The sequence below is a fragment of the Adiantum capillus-veneris genome, chromosome 9, assembly GCF_014529385.1.
Source record: "Adiantum capillus-veneris isolate H3 chromosome 9, ASM1452938v2, whole genome shotgun sequence".
NCBI classification, from domain to species: Eukaryota; Viridiplantae; Streptophyta; class Polypodiopsida; order Polypodiales; family Pteridaceae; genus Adiantum; species Adiantum capillus-veneris.
Genome location: NC_140939.1, coordinates 63,387,126 through 63,405,934, shown reverse-complemented (window position 1 = coordinate 63,405,934; position 18,809 = coordinate 63,387,126).

Sequence of the window (18,809 nt, the reverse complement as noted above, 5' to 3'; positions counted from 1 at the left end):
GCTATGGGTGGGTCTTTGCACAATCCAAGAAAATTAGCTGGCTGTGTTTGTAGTCTGCTATCTTGCATGTAATTGCAGCACCAAGGAATACATGTTAGCTCTGTTTGTGTCGTATGGGCTTGTACAGAGAATGCCTTCATTCTTTGGGCAGAGTACGGGCAAGATGGCTCCGCAGCAGTGTTCCTTTCTTTAGAGTGTGAAGTAGTGACCTGTGAGCATTCGCGAGATGAGAACGGGAGAAGGAGACTGTATGAGTGCAGACCCTCAGCTTTTATGATATTTGCTGTATTGATAATGTGAAATAATGGTTATTTAATAAGTTAGTATGGTGGACAGCCAGGTTCGTCGAGGGCCACTGACCTGACAGAGCAATGTGCATTGCATTGTGATGCAAATAGCATTTTAACAAAGCCTTCCAGATTCAATTACATACTATTGTAGCCATTTAGGATTAGATTTCGTGACTGATGAGCTCAGTGCTTTCTTTTGTTCGTCAGAAACCAAGGTAATATTGTTATGACAATATTGTATGTTCAAATAAACATGGAACCTGGCATTACAGTTTTAAAAACATCAAATGCAAAAAACTCACAAGATTTTTAATAGATTTCTTCAAGCATGTAACTTGTAAACTCTTGCAATATTTCAGTGTTCTAGATTACAAAAGCTGCTGCTTGTGGTATTCTATTACCCTTGGGCGAAGAATCTTCATTTAAAATTTACTAATCTCAACTCTTGACCCTCGGATACAGCGGTGGCTACCGTTTAGAGAGATGACCTTGATTATTATTCCGGCGTCCTTAGCTCAAATCCTTGCTGTGCATGGTAATTTACCCCTCATTTGCTAGTGGAACTAATGTTGTGGAGGAATCTGTGGAGATTCCCAGTAATATAACATGAAAGCTGCCAGTAGGAAAGGCCCACGTGGTTTATTCAGAACTTTTGGTTTATGTAGGTGTTACCCTTCTTTCATAGTTGTGACCTTTCAAAACATTTGGGTATTTGAGATTTAAGAATGTAGGTGAGAACATGAATCCATTGGCAGATGGCCGATTAGATTGAGTTCCAGCTTGCTGATTTGCATTTGTGTTACCATATAGAACTTAATCTCTGTGCGAGTCACATAAAAGGGTAACACTCACATAGCACAATGTGCACCACCTTGCATTTAAGTGTGGCTTCCTAAGAAGTTGCATAAATTGATTATCCACTCCAGCTGTGTAACTCAAATCTGTTCGAGTGATTGTCAAGAAGATCAAGCTACCCACAATCTTGTTTTACATGGTGGCATTCATAAGCAATTCACTCACATAAGCTTGCATCTTCAAGTTCTAATATAAGGGTATATAAACCAGACCGTACTTTGATAGCATATCTGGTGCATTATGCCTTTGTGATAGCCATATAACTTCTTTTTTGTGTATATCCTTAATGCCAAAAGTATCGTAGCTCACCGATGTATTCCATGTCAATTCTTGCTTTAGGAGAGTCTTTATATGATTCACTCTAGCTGCATGATCACCTCCAACAATTAAGTAATCTACATGAATGCAAATTGTTGATATGATTGTCTTGCATAGAGCATGAGTGATCCGCATCCGCCATACCACAACCAATGGCAACCAAATATGTTGCAATTATTTCATGTGAAGCCCTAGGTGCTTGCTTCAGCTCCTTAAAGTGCTTTCCTCAACTTACATGTTTTGGGTGACTCAAATCCTCATATTCCTATGACTCTACTTGTAAGTCATCGTCTAAGGACACATTCTTCACATCCATTGGATGAAAACTTCAACTCTTTGGCAAAGTCATCACAATAATAACACAAATGGTAACCATGTTAGATAATGGATTAAAGTATTATCATTATTTAATATGAATATGGAATAATTTCCTAGTTTAATCCACGTCTATCTCCTTTGATTGATACCTTTATGTGTGTTGCTAAAGTTTTGTTTAGAAATATTTGCACCTTATGAGGATGATCTTGTTCTTATTTTCCATATTCAACATATCTTTAACGCTAAGACTATTAGGTCTCCCCAATCTCAAAAAAATAAAAATTCTCAAAAAACAAGCTAACGAGACACGAAGGACTACTAAGTTAAGGGGAGACGAGGGGGAGAGAGTTTAGATAAGTGCCTACAAACTTATGGAATTTTTGTTGTGTTTTGATATAAAATTGTATTATCTATTTTAAAAAGTGGCTCCTATTTTAATTTTTTTGAAATAATGCGTATATGAGCTTTGTTTTATTTGCTTTTAATGACTTGTCTCAAAAATCTCTAATACACTATTCTCCTAAGTATGAACAAAGGTCTTTAATTGCTAGTATGCTAGTCTCAAACCACACAAGTAGGTTTCCACCTTGTCTTCATTATCAATTACACCAATAGAAGCAAGGGATTCACAAATATCCTTTAACCTTCAATACATAGCCATTTATAGACAGGCTCTTCTCTTGCATTGTATTTAGCTGAGTCTTCAACTGCTACTTTATTGCCTTGTTGTAGGTTACATTGAGTGAGACCAAAATTTTCCAAGCCTCCTTTGGGAAATTGACATTCTTTATGTGCCCAATTATTGTATTTTTTATACTAATAGATAACAATACATAGAATTCATGCTCCTTGGTTTTGAACTTTGAAAGCTCTCACTTGTTAAGGATTATGAGTCTCCAATGGCAACACTTGTGTGTCAGGATAAGGGCAATAGGCCCTTGTGGGTGCTAAGTATAGGGATCTCCTAAAGACATCGCCAAGAATCCCATAAAAGGAGGTGGTTAGGTAGAGAACAACACAATCAATATCCCCTTGGCCATCACAGTGGTAACAGAGATAGAACAAACTTTTTGAGGGTGTGGGAAGGGCTATGGGTTCTAATTTTAGCATTGGTGCCTTACTTTGTGGGAAAAAGCAAGATAATTTCAACACCACAATGGAATTCACGGCTAGGAGTACTGCAAAGGCTACAAGATGGATACAAAATTTGAATCAAGACACAGAGCTTTGTTGAGATATTTATGCCATAATTTGAGTTCAAGCTTGACCTTCAAGTTCAAGAATTGAAGCCTGTTTGGGAGAATTTAAGAGTGTCTTCAAATAGTATTTACAAGGCATCGCAAGCACGATATAATTTCTTCAAGCAAGGGTTGAGTAGCTTGGTTAGATCAAGGCAAGAGTTTTTGAAAAATTTTCAATAGGACAACAAAGAAAACTAAGTTTTTTAGATGTTTTCAAATTTCCACTCCCCCAATGAAGAGGGGGTTTCCAAGTGTTTTGTGCATGGTTTTCAAGTATGTTATAGAATCTACAAATGTTTGATATTGTCCGTTTCTAGCTCATGCCATAAGTACTTGGCAACACAGTTCAGAGCATTCGGGCCTGCCAACAAGCATTGATTGTGAAATTTTGTTTTCATAGCTGGTTTAAAATGCAAAGTTCTTTTCATGAGAGTAGGAACAATGTTGGTTCAAGCACTTGCATATGGGCACGATGATCAAATCACATCCCTTCAAACCTAAGGGCCTCAATTCTAGTAAAAGGTCTCCCCATGAACAAACAATTTTTGGTTTATCATTACCTGATTAGCCACAATGACCATTAACCATCTTGGTGGGTGGTTCCATCCATCGAGATACCCTAGAATTTATCAAAGTCCTAATTTTTGGAGGGGAGCACTCAACTCACCATCGCAAATAGATTTATTGTTGGAAAAGTAGCATGAGAGCCGTTCAAGCGGGCAAAGAATAGTCTCAATGAGGGCAACATCATCACCAAAACACGGCCATGGGGTAAAGAAGGAAAAAGTATTTCTTTTAATTTCTAGGTTTATCAAGATAACCTTTAGCTTTTTTGTTAGATCAAGGGGCCCCTCCACAAAGACTTAAAACCTCTTTAAAGTCTTCTTTCAATACCTATATCTTAGAAGATATATGTAGCCATAAGCCAAAATGGCATATGACACCCAATGAGCAAGATGGCACGCTTGTAGTCTGAGATACCTCAAGAGAAAATTCTCAAGGATGAGTCAAACAAGATTGAAGTACTCAAATTATCTCAATTCTAGATATAAGACTCTACGACTAAGTGCCATAAAATCTTTAGTGCTCGTAAATACGATTTCAATTTTTCTTGATCTTGACGACATATTTGGCCGGATGCATATGCATGTATGGAGTGTTGCATGTAGGAATTACATGCTTCAAAAACCATGTTCTATCGAGAACCCTTTAATTTGATAGTTGTTGATTGCATATTCAACAAGTTGATTGCCTCCTACATCAATGAGTTATAAGTATCTCAAGATGGCTATGGTGGATAGAGGAAAGAGACATTCATCACTTAAGCATAAGGAAGATTAGCAACTAATCACACACTAAATCAAATCATGCAGCAAGAGATATAATAGACACAAAGTGAACTTAAATTATTGACGTAACAAATAGGGCTAGAGTAGGTAATAAACGGATATAGTTCAAGTGCATGTGATTTCAAAATTACCTCCAAATTAACCACAAAAATCATGGGTCAACCCTAAAAGTGTGAGGGCTAAATATGGCTCCATATGCATTTCATATGTCTTCCATTATAGGGGAAGTTTGAGGTCACTTTGTCACCCTCTCTAAGAAACCTAGATTAGAAGAGGAGAAGAGAATTTGTGGATTTAGAATTATCAAGCTGAATCTTTGTCTTTCCACTTTGGTACTTTGACAATCATTGTCTAAAGAAGGCGATGCTTCATGTTTACTAGGCATTGTTATTCCTATCCTCTTTTTAGAGATGTCAATTTCAAGAAATGTTCTCCCTCTTTGTCTTATATTCCTCTTGTTCTCTTTTTCATATCCAAATTTTTTCGTCCCTTTATTTTGGCATCTCCTTCACCATATTCAAGCTTATCACCTTCTTAAAGATCAACATTGACAAAAGTAATATGTATCCATAAAGAATGTAGCCGAATGGAAGCTTAGTAGGCCATAAACTGAGTGGAAGGAAGGAGAATCTCAAGTATACAGGGGAGGCTGCAATAGAGGTGAGAATGATTCATTTTCTTCATGTTACTATTAGGAAGGGAATGGGGTTGAGATTAAAAATGGGTTGTGGAATGGACAAATGAGTGGATGCCATGTGAATTGAAATGGTGGGTATGGCAAGGACTCAGAATGATTGGTTAAACTTGCAAGCTTAGAGTTGGTGGGAAATAAAGATTTTAAATATAAAGAGAAAATATCTCATACATTAAAATAATTGAATTTTTTAAATAAAAATTTGGGGTTAAAATAAATACGTTCTCTCTAGTGGCTGCCAGTTTCTCCCCCCTCTCTCCTAAAAGGGGGTCCCTTGAACAACGTGGTGGTCATTCCTTCCCTCTCTCTCTCTCTCTCTCTCTCTCTCTCTCTCTCTATTGTACCATCTCTATCTTTCTTCACACCACCTTGAAAATTGCATCTCTTTTTGCAATGCCACTTTTCTCTTCCAAAAGGCTCTTGAACCTCCTTTCCCTCCTAAAGCTTGTTGGATTCTAGTGGTAGCCACCACCTATTGAAGCTCTCCATTTTTCTATGAAGTTCACTTCATGCCTCTCCCTAAAGCTGTAGATTGGCATCATATCCTACTCTTAGATATTCCCTCTTGCATGGATTTACTTTCCTCAATAGATTCCCCGCTCCTTCTTCCCCATTTAGCCAACTTGCAAGTGGAGGGGGATAGTGGTGGCATTGGTCGTCTTTGTATGCTTTATCACCTTGCTCTTTATCCAACTGAGACTCTGTGTGTGCGTAGACTAATCATAATTTTCTTTGTGCAGGTGGTGGTGCTACTTTCTTCCATGGAATTAGCACGTGCTCGTCAACAACCTAGGAGCATTTTCTTGCAACAATGTACAAGACGACAATGATCATTGGGTTATTATTGAGCGAAGACAAACGATTTATGGGTTATTATTGAGTGAAGACAAAGGATTTATGTGGGTGACAATACAACCAAGCTGAAGAGGTGCACACAAGGTCTCGAGGAGATACTTAGCTTCTTGAGCACACCACTAGAAGGGAAGAATCATGGAGTTCAAGCAAAATCAAAGACGTAAGCAGCTAGCGAAGGTGCAAAATGTGTATATAGCTTCACAAATGAAGCTAGAAACAACATTGAATCAAGCCACGTTTCCTTCAAACTATACTTTGACTTCTTTGTAAAGTTTTTTTTCTACTTTCACCTCATATGTTTTTTCTAATGTGTGCATGATATATGTTGTTTGTTCATTCTTGCTAATGTGTTTCCATATTGTTTTGTAGAGTGGGAGGCGACAGAATCCTTCATGGAGACTTTTGAAGCCGTCCATGTGGAACTTGGCAAATTACTATATGTTATTTGTATATCCTCTGAGCTTGTCTCATGGGGCATCTTTTTTATGATCATACTTATGTTACGCCTAGGTGAAATGGGTATAGTAATTCATCTTGCATTCACTCACTAAGCTTAGATATTTTGACATGGCCTACGCTACGGAACACATTGATAGCAACAACTAAAAGGAGAATGGAGGTGGATGTGCATGTAGCCATGGAGTGCACCTATGGGTTTCATAAGGCAATGGTAACATGGTTTATCTCTATTCATGTATTTGTGTGTATCTTTTGATTGCAAAGTTCCATTAAGACACCAAAGAGAACAACACAATAAACGGCTTCCTTGCAGTTGGATGGGAGACCAAGGTGGTCAACCACTAGGAGATAACATTAAGTACTATGTAATTGGGGAGAAATTGGTGTTCGGATATTATTGCAAAGCAAAGCCTATCAATGGTCTTTCCTTATAGAAGGTGGAAGCAAATGATGGGAGACACTAGACTTTGATGTATCACTTGAGAAATCATTGACCGTCAAATATGTCTCCATGATGATGCGATGCATGAAATCTGTGTGAATAATGACTACCACCTTGGACATCTCTACTACAAGTATCTCAATCTGAGATATACATTGCCCAAGCTGTACCTCTTTGTTGTCAACAATGACAAGGTTATTTGGTTTAGAAAAGGAAAAATCTTTCTTTGTGAGGACATTGCATTCCCACGGTGTATTATTATAAAAGCTTGTAACTGATACACATTTTGCTCCTACTAATAGATACGGTGTTTTGAATCTCATCTATGGGAATATTTGTTAATTTTCATGTTTTTTTGGAGCATTTTATCTTCTAACAAGTTTTTGAGCGAAACGCTCAACTTGATTGATTTCAAATGCCAATGCCTTAAAATGGCATCGTGTTATTTTGTGGCGAGATTTTTTTAATCTATAATTTTTAATAGAAGCATCATGCATTGTAGTGGTACTGCAATCAGGGATTTCATTAACGTAATCACGATCGGGTGATTACGTAAATAACTCTAGTATTTACACAAAAAAATCACGTGATCACGTTAATTGTCAACGTGACCTTGATTTTGACCTGCAAAAACCTAAAGAGCCGGTTAGCCCTCCGAGCTTTTTCATTTTCTCTGCAGGTCCCGCTGGGATTCTTCATTTTCTCGGCGGGCCTGTCGGGTAAATGCAGTAGCCCGGCGGGCCCGGCGAGAAAATGAAAAATCGTGGCGGGAGTAATTATATATAGTAAATAGTGTGCTAATCCCAGTCTTTTAGCTAGGCAAATCCTTGGGGAGTGTATCCGAGTGCCGAGTATTGTCATCTCCTTGTGAATTGACCTAAGGTTACAGAGTCATAGGTCCTTTTTTTGGGCCGAATGTGATTCTTAATTCGGTAACCACTTCTAAAAAAATTTAATTCGTTTACCGACATAAAGGTACGAAACCAAAACAACTGAAAACTTGGAGAATCATGCTCATTGGGAAGAAGCCATTGGTCCAAATGAGGGTTGTAATTGGTTTTAGAAGATGAGCATATGTAAATGACGAGTCGATAGTCAAGGGTCGGATGTCCTCTACTAGTGTACCTGGCATATAAAGATCCTTGAAGTCTTGCATTTGAGTTGAGTTACAATATAAGAGCTATAAACCTTGATTGGGTTAAAATAGCTTTTATATATTGAATTGGTTGCATGGGTGGGCTAGAATCCTTCACTGGGTACAAGTAGTCCCCAATTGGGTGATTATATTGAAGATTTATTTGCGTTAGTTCATGCATTGGTTTATACAGAGAGTGCATTATGTATTACGATAGATTATTAGTACATGAAATGACCCATCATATATTTTATCGCTTTTGTTTGTTTTTTTGTAGCAAATGAAATTAGATGTGTCTTATTGTTTGCAAATCAAAGTGGACATATAAATAATCATTATAATAATAATTGCATAGAGAGATTCATAGTATTGTTATAGTTATTATGCCATCTATAGACTACATTGCAATGTGTATGGTTGCTCACAATATAGGTGATCAATATGTGGATTGACTAGCGTGCATTGAAAATCTCATATTGTGCATCATCGTTACTTTTATATTGAATGGTTTTTAAATTATAATATATATTGAAAATAAAAAAAAATATTTTCAAAACTGAACATCTTGTTCTTTTCTCTTCAGTTTTAGTTTAAAAGCAATGGAGCAAAATGTGGGCACAAGTGGTACGAAGAAGCCAAAGAATAAAAAAGCTCCTGGCAAAGAGTGGGATTATGCTCACAACATATGCGGCCGATATATGGAGTGGCAATGTAAATTTTGTCACAAAACAAAATCTGGCGGTGCACCACGTATGAGGGACCATTTTTTGGGTAGCGCTAAAAAAAATTGTAAGAAATGTGAACATTCTCAGGCACCTGCAGTTGCAAAGCGTTTGAGAGAAGAGCTCGCCAAAAAGGGTGGCAAGAGACGATAGATATATAGCTCTGTGCCTTTGAGTCAAGAGTTTCCAGAGTCAAATATTAACTCCGCAGATGCTGTAGTGACGCCAACTAACCTTGGAGAACAACCTACGCAGAGGAAATTCCAGGCAGTGTTCCTTATAAACGTCACAATGAAGGTGGACTTTGTCAAATGCGTCAAAAATCGTTACATCAAAGCTTTCGAGTGCAGTCTCTAGAAGAAGCACAAACAGCACTTGCCAAAGCAATATTCTTTACTGGAAGTGCTTTGGTCATGGTAGACAGCAATCATTGGAAGGTTGCTTGGAAGAAAATCGATGAGTTTGGTCCAGGATTTTCAGCTCCTTCTTATCACACGATAGAAATGTTTTCTTGGACAAATGTTACATCGAAGTCAAAGAGCGTGTTGGCAAAATAATACTTGGGAATATTTCGCTTTCAGGATGTACGATTGTGAGTGATGGTGGCTGGTCAAATGTTCACAGAAGACCGCTGATCAAAGTAATGTTGGTTTGTCCAAGGGGAGAAACTTTTGTGAAGGCGATTGATAGTTCTGGTGCAATTAAAAATGGCAAATACATTTCTGAGGACTTGATTAATGTAATTAAAGAAATTGGTGCTGAACATGTCGTTCAAGTTGTCATGGACAACGGAAAGAATTGTAAAAACGCCAGTAAATTAATAAAGAAGTGCTTTCCACACATTTTTGCCAATGGTTGTAATACGCACAGCTTGAACTTGGTGCTGAAAGATTATTACACTAGAGAAGAAACCACATGGTTTGCCAAAATAATTGATACAGCACGTCAGGTTGTCAAATTTATCTTGAAACGACAAAGAGTGCTCGATTTGTATAGGATGCGCAAGTCAGTGATTCTGAAACTTGGTTCTGCACACACTTTTATACCTTGGAATCACTTCTCCGTAATAAATGTGTTGTGATTGACACATTCAATTGCGCGGCCTTTGATGAATGGTAGCTTGAGCAAAAAGAAATAGTGAAAGATAAAATTACATGTCTACGTGGCAATGTAAACAAGGTTGCTTGGTGGAGGAGTATAATGGATGCATACCATGTAATGATGCCCGTTATTTTCGCGATCCGCAATCTTGATCAAAGGACGCCAAACTTGGGCAAAGTGTGGATGACATGGTGGTCAGTCCAACAGAGTCTTGAAAATCTTGAAGAGCTGAAAGAGTCTGTAGTAGATAAGGAGTGGCGATTACCATTCTCTGGAAAACAGCGGAAAGTATTTTCATGCAAGGTGGAAGAGCGCTCATAGTCCACTCCATAGCGTGGCTTACATGCTCGATCCAAAGTATTGGAATTTAGATTGATGTCCAATACAGAGGTGGTAGGCGATTTCTATCACGTGGTCAACATGTTCTACTCCAACGTTCAGGACCGAATTGATTGCATCAAAGAAATGAGTGCATTTAGATTAAAAGAAGATCCTTTTGCGAATGATTTTGTACAGGTAATGGCAAAAGAGCAACCTGCATGGAAGTGGTGGATGATGAATGGTGGAGAGCATTACTCTACCTTACATCCCCTTGCAATGAAAGTACTCGGATAATGTGCAACAAATTCAAGTTCAGAGAGAAACTGGAGTATGTACAAGTATGTTCACAACATATTTGCAACAGACTATTAGCAGACAGAGCAGAGAAATTAGTGTATATGTATTGCAACGAAAAGATACTGAATCACATCGAAAGTGCTGGCTACAAAGAGGAAATGCCAACCTGGTTGTATGACTGTCAAAACGAAGATGAAGAAGATTTCAATGTTGGTGTATCTCAATGCATTGCAGACGAAATAGAAGAGAATTTGATAATAGATGTGGAGGTTGAACTACAAGGAGAACCACAACAATCAGACTTAGAACCAGATAACAACTCAACTGATTCAATATAGCTTGAGAGTAGAATGAGTAAATGTCAAAAACCATTGTAAAAGACCTTGTATTCAAATGTATTTTGAGTAATTACAATGCTTCATATTCTCAATAGTACATAGTTTGTCGCGATATTACATAGTTTGTCGATCTCAATTGTGTTTCCCTGAAGCAACATCTTGCTCATTAAACAGATTTCTAATTGTGCTAGGGGTATCTGGACGTGCTTACTTGAATTTATATTCGTTTTCCATGTCAAACATAATATATATGCCTTGTGGAATATCTTGTGAACAGATTGCGCATCGACTACTGTTTTGCATCAAACAAATAAGACAAACTAAATGATAATGATGACCACATATCAATGTATAGTACCCACTCCATCCATCAAAATTCTTGTAGCAAACTGGACATTGGGAAGATGAGGATGCATCTGAAGTAGACGAGGGGACCAACTTCGGATGCAAGACAAGGTGGCTGATGTATGTCCCTTGTACAAGTGTTGGATTCACTCGTTGTGTCAAGTTTTAAACGTCCTGACTTAAGCGGTGAATGCTTTTCTCCATCCGGACTTGTGAGGGTTGCGGTGTCTGGGTGGCTATAGAAAGACGTGTTATTTATGCATCTTTCTCTGCCAACTGTGTCATGTAAATATCATTCTCTCTCTTTAACTATAGATCGGCGCCTGTCACTATCAATGCCATCTCATCTCGGGTGAAAGTGACAACTCTCCCTTAAATCATGAGTGGCAACAGTTGTCTCCTTCGACGAGAAGTCTACTTGTCGTTGTTGCACAAAGTGAACATATAACATTTTTGCAACATATAGCGCACAATCTGCATTGTGCAGGGGATGGCCATAAACCTCCAAATAAATCCTCTCAGCGTTATCTTTGATACCATCATGGTTGCACTTCGAAACCTTCCACCTTCCTTTCTTGATCTCTGCGTCCTCACATGGCCATATTGTCTTGCAGATCATGTCCTTTGTCACTTCTTTATTGATCTCTTTCCATTGCATATGGTTTGGATTTTCCCACTTTGAGAGTCATCGAGCAGTACGCGTTGCTTGTTGTGCCGACATGTCGTGGACCAGAGACTTCATGTGATGAAATGCATTAACAACCGCTTGTTGTTGATCATCAGGCAATGATTGGGTGCCAATATCTTGTTCTTGATCGGCCATTTTCTCTTAGAGCTGCAGTCAACAGATAGACAAATATTCAATATCATTGGCAAATATATATTCTCACTCTTTGGGACGCTACGCGGAATCCACTAAATCAAACCACAATAAATGCGACTAATTGAACCACAAGGCAAATTTGAAATACTGACAGTTAAATGACAAATTTGAAATGACTAAAGACAATTGACTCAATTAGGTGAACCACTTCAAACCAGATGATACACTTCAATAAAAAAAAAGAATACACTTGACAAGACATGTATATCATAGAAATGTTTAAATCGGATAAAATGATGGTGCAAGTTCAACAAGCGGACGTTAGACAGAGTTAGGGTTTGTCTTTAAATGTTCTTTGAAAAATATCAGCACACCAGAAGCATTCCTTCTATGGTCCCGCTCTTTTAACTTCATCCAACAATCTACTTTAATTCGAATAGCCCTTATAACATCTTCGTCCGGGTGGTGAAAAACTTCTTCTGGAAAATAAACTTTTTTGGCTGCACTCCAAAAATCTGCCAGCATGTCGAATAGGTAGCCCAATGCATAAATGTCGCTCGCTTTTGTGTATGCATCTGTGCATCGTGGATTGTATAATAGTTCGGGAGCAATCCATGGTCGCTTAGCCATCTCGGCATTCCCTGCTCTCTGTGCATTCAAAATTGCTTCGTCCGACTGTGCGCTTGAAGACAGATAATTATTTGCTACGCGCTTAGCAGGTGTTCTCAGCATCATACCCCAATCAATGATGCTAAAGCGGGGTTTATTGACGCGAGTAAAGTCCAACATTACGTTGAACGGGTGCAGGTCACTGTGCACTATACCGGCCGACAGGGTAGCCGCAACGCCGTCGATTAAGGCATGACAAATTGCCGGCATCTGCTCGATCACTGCTTTGATCCGCACCGTGTCTATCTTACTTATAGGGTTGTTTGCTACAGGCAATGACCTCCAGCCGTGTTGTAGCCTTTGCATGTGTCGTCTAAACATTCCGTGAGCAAACGATAAGCGATACATCATGTCGCCCACGGTGCCCCCATTGTAGTATGGGAATATCATGATCCAACGAGCTTCTGTAGTAAACCCAATGCACCTTACAATGGAGGGGTGAAGCGTTTGCATTCCTTGCTTTGTCTGAAAGTTGTCAAATTTCGCCTCACTCCCTCCCTTGTAACATTTTCCCACATATGTAATGTGGTCTGGAAAAAATGAGATGCCTTTGATGGTGTACAATGTGCACACACGGAAGGAGCTTGCTCCAATCCTCATACCTTCTACCAAGGCTTCGTGAGGGATGCCGACAAGATGAGCGCACTTTGCATTCAAAGCAGTGCGCATGATTGTGCCGGTGCCGTTGGCATCGGATCGACCTCCCAAAGCTGCTTGCGCATCTTGGGCCATCTTCAATCTTTTGGGTAAAGCTGCTTGGTCCTGAGCTTTCACACGCTTCATCTTTACCTTCTATTCTTCCCACAATTTATCCCAGAGCTCTAATTTTGACATGTTGCAAGCAGGTGGGATATCTTCCTTTAAGTCTCTGCAACATACTTTCATATTTCCCAACATTGTCCTGACCTTGTGGTGGGGGTCAAATTCTCGTATCCAAGCTGGACGCAACAACTCGTATTGGCCTTCAAGTTGCAACCTGCGCTCTGTGTTCTCCCATATAGCGCTAGTGATGTCTTTGATGTAGACATCGGTTTCACTAATCTGTTGTATGCGATCAGCTGCACGTGATGAGATTGCCAAAATACATTCTTTACGAATGGCACGCATAATACATTTCTTTTGATCTGGCGTCATATTTGCACTGGACAATACAAAAACAACATATCAAATACAAATTCATGGTTGTGAATGACACTAACACTCTCACACTATCTCAGGTAAACTCTTAACCACCACTTGAAGACTTTAACAAATGTGCAAGGAAATATTGATAAAAATTGAATATAATCTTCACTTAAAATTGCAATCTGTTACACGTGTAAAAAGCAGTTCAAACAAGTGGTTTATAAGAACTTAATTCAGATCAAACAATACATGTTAACGGTCTTTAACATCTCAGCATATATTGAGCTTTTAACTTATATTTTTCTACGTGCGCACATACTAATTCAAACAAAGCACACACCGACTTAAAAACTTCAAAAACATTTAAAACATTGGAAGTATACAAATTGGACTAGCAAATTGTGTTCACACACTTTTTTACATAGAATTTATGTAAATGTAGCAATCAAAAAGCGATGATAATTGATGCTCTTTAAAAAGATACAAAAGAATATTTAATATGCAAATTGTGTGCATTTAGATTTTTTTACAGAGAATTTATGTAAATGAAGCATTAAAAATAGCGACAAAGCTTGAGAGTCCTTTAAAAAGATAAAAAACGAATATTAAACATGCAATTTGTGTGCAAATACTTTTTTACATGTAATGTATATAAATGGAACATTTAAAATAGCGATGATTGATGAATAAAGTATTCTATATAAATGGAACATTTAAAATAGCGATGATTGATGAATAAAGTATTCTTTTGAATATGATTAGCTAGTATATAATTTCAAATGGACAATTAAAAACAACAAAATCAAACAATTCATACATTTTGTATATGAAATACTTTTCACAGCCGCGTTACCGACCAAGTATTTCATATACTTAATACTTAAAAAATTAACTGCACATGCACATACAAATTATATGACGTTTGTACAGCCGGGTTAATGATCTGAACGCCACATTTATGCAAAAACATATGCTTCTAACAAACGACACTCTATTAACCGCGTTACCGACCGAGTGCCGCCTGAATCTAAGGAAAAACAATGACCTACATATGAACATCATATAGCCGCGTTACCGATCGATGCCCATATGTTTTTTGGGAAAGGGGAAGGGAAGTTGACTTACCATAAGGATACTAGATTCGCCGGGTTACCGACGTAGTACCCAGACAGTAAGCCAATACTTACCACAAGGACACCATCTTCCCCGCGTCACCGAGGTGATGCCCCTGTGATAAGCATTGTTCCATAGAACAGCTTACACACACACTCCCATTGTGTGGTAAGGTACCTTATTACTGCCGTGCACTACGACAAAAGGCACGCTACCACACAACGCATACACACACACAACACATACCCGGATCGTGTGGTCAGGTACTCTGCTATTGCCACGCACTGCGACGCAGAGCACGCTCCCACACAACCCCCTCTCTCCCTCTCTCCTCTCTCCTCTTGACGTACCTGCAAAGGTGGTCGCAAGCGCTCTCTCTCTCTCTCTCTCTCTCTCTCTCTCTCTCTCTCTCTCTCTCTCTGTGAAGATGAAAGCAAGACACTAATACACCCAGCGGGCCCGATCGGGCCCGGGTATATATAACACTGACAACCCGTCGAGCTTTTCAGTATCCCCGGCGGGCCTGCAGGGAAAATGATAAACCCCGATGGGCCCGCCGGGGATGCTAAAAAGCCCGGCGGGAATTTTGTGGGTTTGCAGGTCACCATTAACCGGGTTCTGTGTGATCATGTTTACTGTGATCATGTAAATGTGTCAATAAGACCTTGTGATCACACAAAACTTGACGTAATTACGTAAATATTAAATCCCCGACTGCAATCCTAGTATAGAGCCTAAGGTAGTCATTAGGATCTCTCCTTAGTTTACATATCCTTCATATTATGAGAACTACATAAACTAGTGGGATATCAATAGAAACATTGGACATATTAAGGTCACTGAATTGGTATGGATAATTGATATGATACATTTGGAAGCTCTTTGGGATACAAAAAACATACTAAGGGAGCATAAGTTGCAAATGACCTATGGCAAACAATGACGCATCGAGTCAATGTTAGCCTTTCATCCCATACAATGTCTGGATCAAGCATACTACTTAGGTAGATCTCCATATAGTAGCTATCCCTTTCCCCTCATGAGAAAGGAGACTCATTAAATGCTTTGTTTGATCCCATGGGTCATATTTGGCCTACTACAGATGATAAGAAACTACTTTACTGTCAAGCCAAGGGCCAGAGGTGAGGGGCCAATCGAAATTGAGCTTAGGGGTTGCCTATATAAGGGGTAGAGGCTAGGAGGTGAGGTAGGTTGCAGAATCACTAGTCTCACAATGGTATTAGAGCTAAATTAAGCAAAGCAAGTCGTGGTCCTACTTTTTGCTAACTTGCATGTGAAGCCATGGTGGAGAAGGAGACCGAAGCAGAGAACTGTGTGAGAATGACTGCTTGGACGGAGAGGAGAACTCAACACAATCCTCGCAAAATTACGTGATCTTGGGCTTATTGGAATCGCGTTGTAGCTGGGTGACTTTCATGTTTCTTGTGTGCTATGTCATGCACTGCGTCGTCCTTTCTCCCTCTTAGCATAACCAAGGTTGCTACAATAGCTCAAAGAACTTGTTTTTTCACATGGGCTAAAAACAGGGATCACAATTTCTTGGAACAATGCTAATTAATAACAATGTTAAGGACAACCATCTTGGTTAATTTTAGTGAGAGCCATGACCTCTGTTGGTGATTAGTAGATCTACAATTAATCTTATAGAGATATTACACACATAGTGTGAAATGCTTTAGAAGCAACTAATGTCATGAATTTGCATGCCGCTCCAAATCAGCCTTTGCTAAATACTAGGGCCCATAACACCTAGTGTGCATGCATATAACAAAAAAAAATCCGAACCTGCATATCCATAATTGTACTTGCCAATGCTGATGGCTAATGTTATGCTCACGGTTCACGAGAAAAGAAGTAAATGCTTTCCACGTGAAAACCATTCTAACATAGGTACCAAATGAACTAGTTCAACTAACAAAACATAACTTTGCTATATAGATAAATAACCATCCGTTAAATTTGTTTAAAAATACTTGTAAACTGACAAGTCTTACTAAGTGTTTGAGAGTTTCTAGACACTGAAATTGTTCATGATATATTGTGCTAAAAATGGTCTAATAGACGGATTTGACCTACACCAAGGGATTTTTTTGCGACATATAATTGAAATAACATGCGCCATTGTCAGTCCCAGAGACTCATATTCTCCACGTATGGAATATGTCTCAGAAAAGGATGTCCAAAAAAGAATATCCTTCAAGTACGAGACGTACTTGTGTGAGGAGGTTACTGTAAGCCCTCATCGACATGAGTGAGAGGGACCCTTGTTATCCTTGCTCCACATTGGCTAAACCAAACTCCGTGAGTTCCTAGATCATGTTGCATCCCATGTGACAATGTGCCAACTAAAACTCGATCATGTAGGTCCTTAAGTGCATAAGGCAGAAATGTATCTAAGACAATACATTCAAAAGGTCTTTGCTCCATGTCCCTAAAGAGCAAAGTGGATGAAAGCAGTGAAGCTTATACATCCTACTTGGAAAAATCAATCAAAGCATAATTGAAAATAAAAGAAATCCAAATCAAGAGATGCGTACCTGAAGATTGATCATAGTGGTCACTTACCCGTAGTAAAATGCACACGATTAAATCTCCCAGTTCAAAAGGCTTAGTGACACTAATTCAGAGATTAGTGAAAATCAAGCAATACAAACTTATAACCTTGGGTATTGCTTTTGCAATCCAAACCCCTTGGCCATGCCTACTTGCTATCCCCAAAAAGCACCATCTGTATTGCCAGTACCTTGTGCACAGAAATTGTCCGCTGTTGTAGTCATATACAACGATTACAAGCAAACATACCATCTTTAACTCTTTCTTAACAGAACACCTGATGTTATAAATCATGCTTTAGTGGATTGAGTCCACAATATTGGCATTCCATGCATGCATAGCACAAAAAATAGTGTGATAAGCCCTTGGCCTCAATGACGGTTCCCCACAATGTAATTAGATTCCATATGTGCCTTGCACGATGTGTACTGGCATGGATACATCACAATCGGTCATTGTAAACATAATTGTGAGCTTATATCCTCTTACTGCCAAACCTATGTGCTATTATATTTGATCCTAAGTCAATGGATAGTACTATGGCATGAAATAGAAGCCTTGCTTTGTATAGTAAGTTTATCAAAGCATTTTGCTTTGCACAGCATAGAAATCCTATTCAAATGAAAATAGAAAGACGGAAATACAAGTAGAACTTGAAATTGTCTAACCTTGTCGCCCCTTTGAGAGCAGTTGCTTTTGCTTAGATGGCATGTATGTTGAAAAATTTAGCTTTCAGATATACCTTGTATGCCCTCAAAACTTGGTTCATACCGGCCTCCAATAAAAAAATAGGTAGACACGCTGCCAATTTTATCTAAGTCCGTATGCTACTGGTAGATTCCAAACTTCGAAAGGTTCTAGGCAATATGCCCTAAAGTGAAGCCTTGCTTTGCATAATTTCATCGAGGAGATGAGATAGAACGGAGTATGAGTGCTCGTAGCTAACAAGTGCTTGATTGCCACAAAAATGTCAAAGCAAAAGAGAATTGACCTTGTCGAGCTCACATAAAAAATCATCCTTATCAAGGTGTACATCTTAGTGAATCCTTAGATTGCCCAATCTTGAAATAGATAGCTAAAGAAGCTTAGCTATCAAATTTCATCGTACTACCAATTGTAAATTACTTGAATTGTCGCCTTTGGTGCTAGAATTCAGAGCATTACTTGGTTTTTGACCTTGTTGAGTAGAATACCATAGTGGAATCCTAAAAAATATTTTTAGTAATGGCACAAACAAAATATACATGAGCTGCTTAATGTTGCTTTGTCTGCCAACTTCTTGGAATTAGAATAAATGATCATCCTTCCTAATTGCCTTTGACGTACAAGCCTTCAGCCATGCCTGGCTCACTTTAAATGCTAGGCAAGGTTTACTGCTAGGCAACCTTGCCTTGTTCAAGGTTAAAGAGCGTGATAGAAACCCTT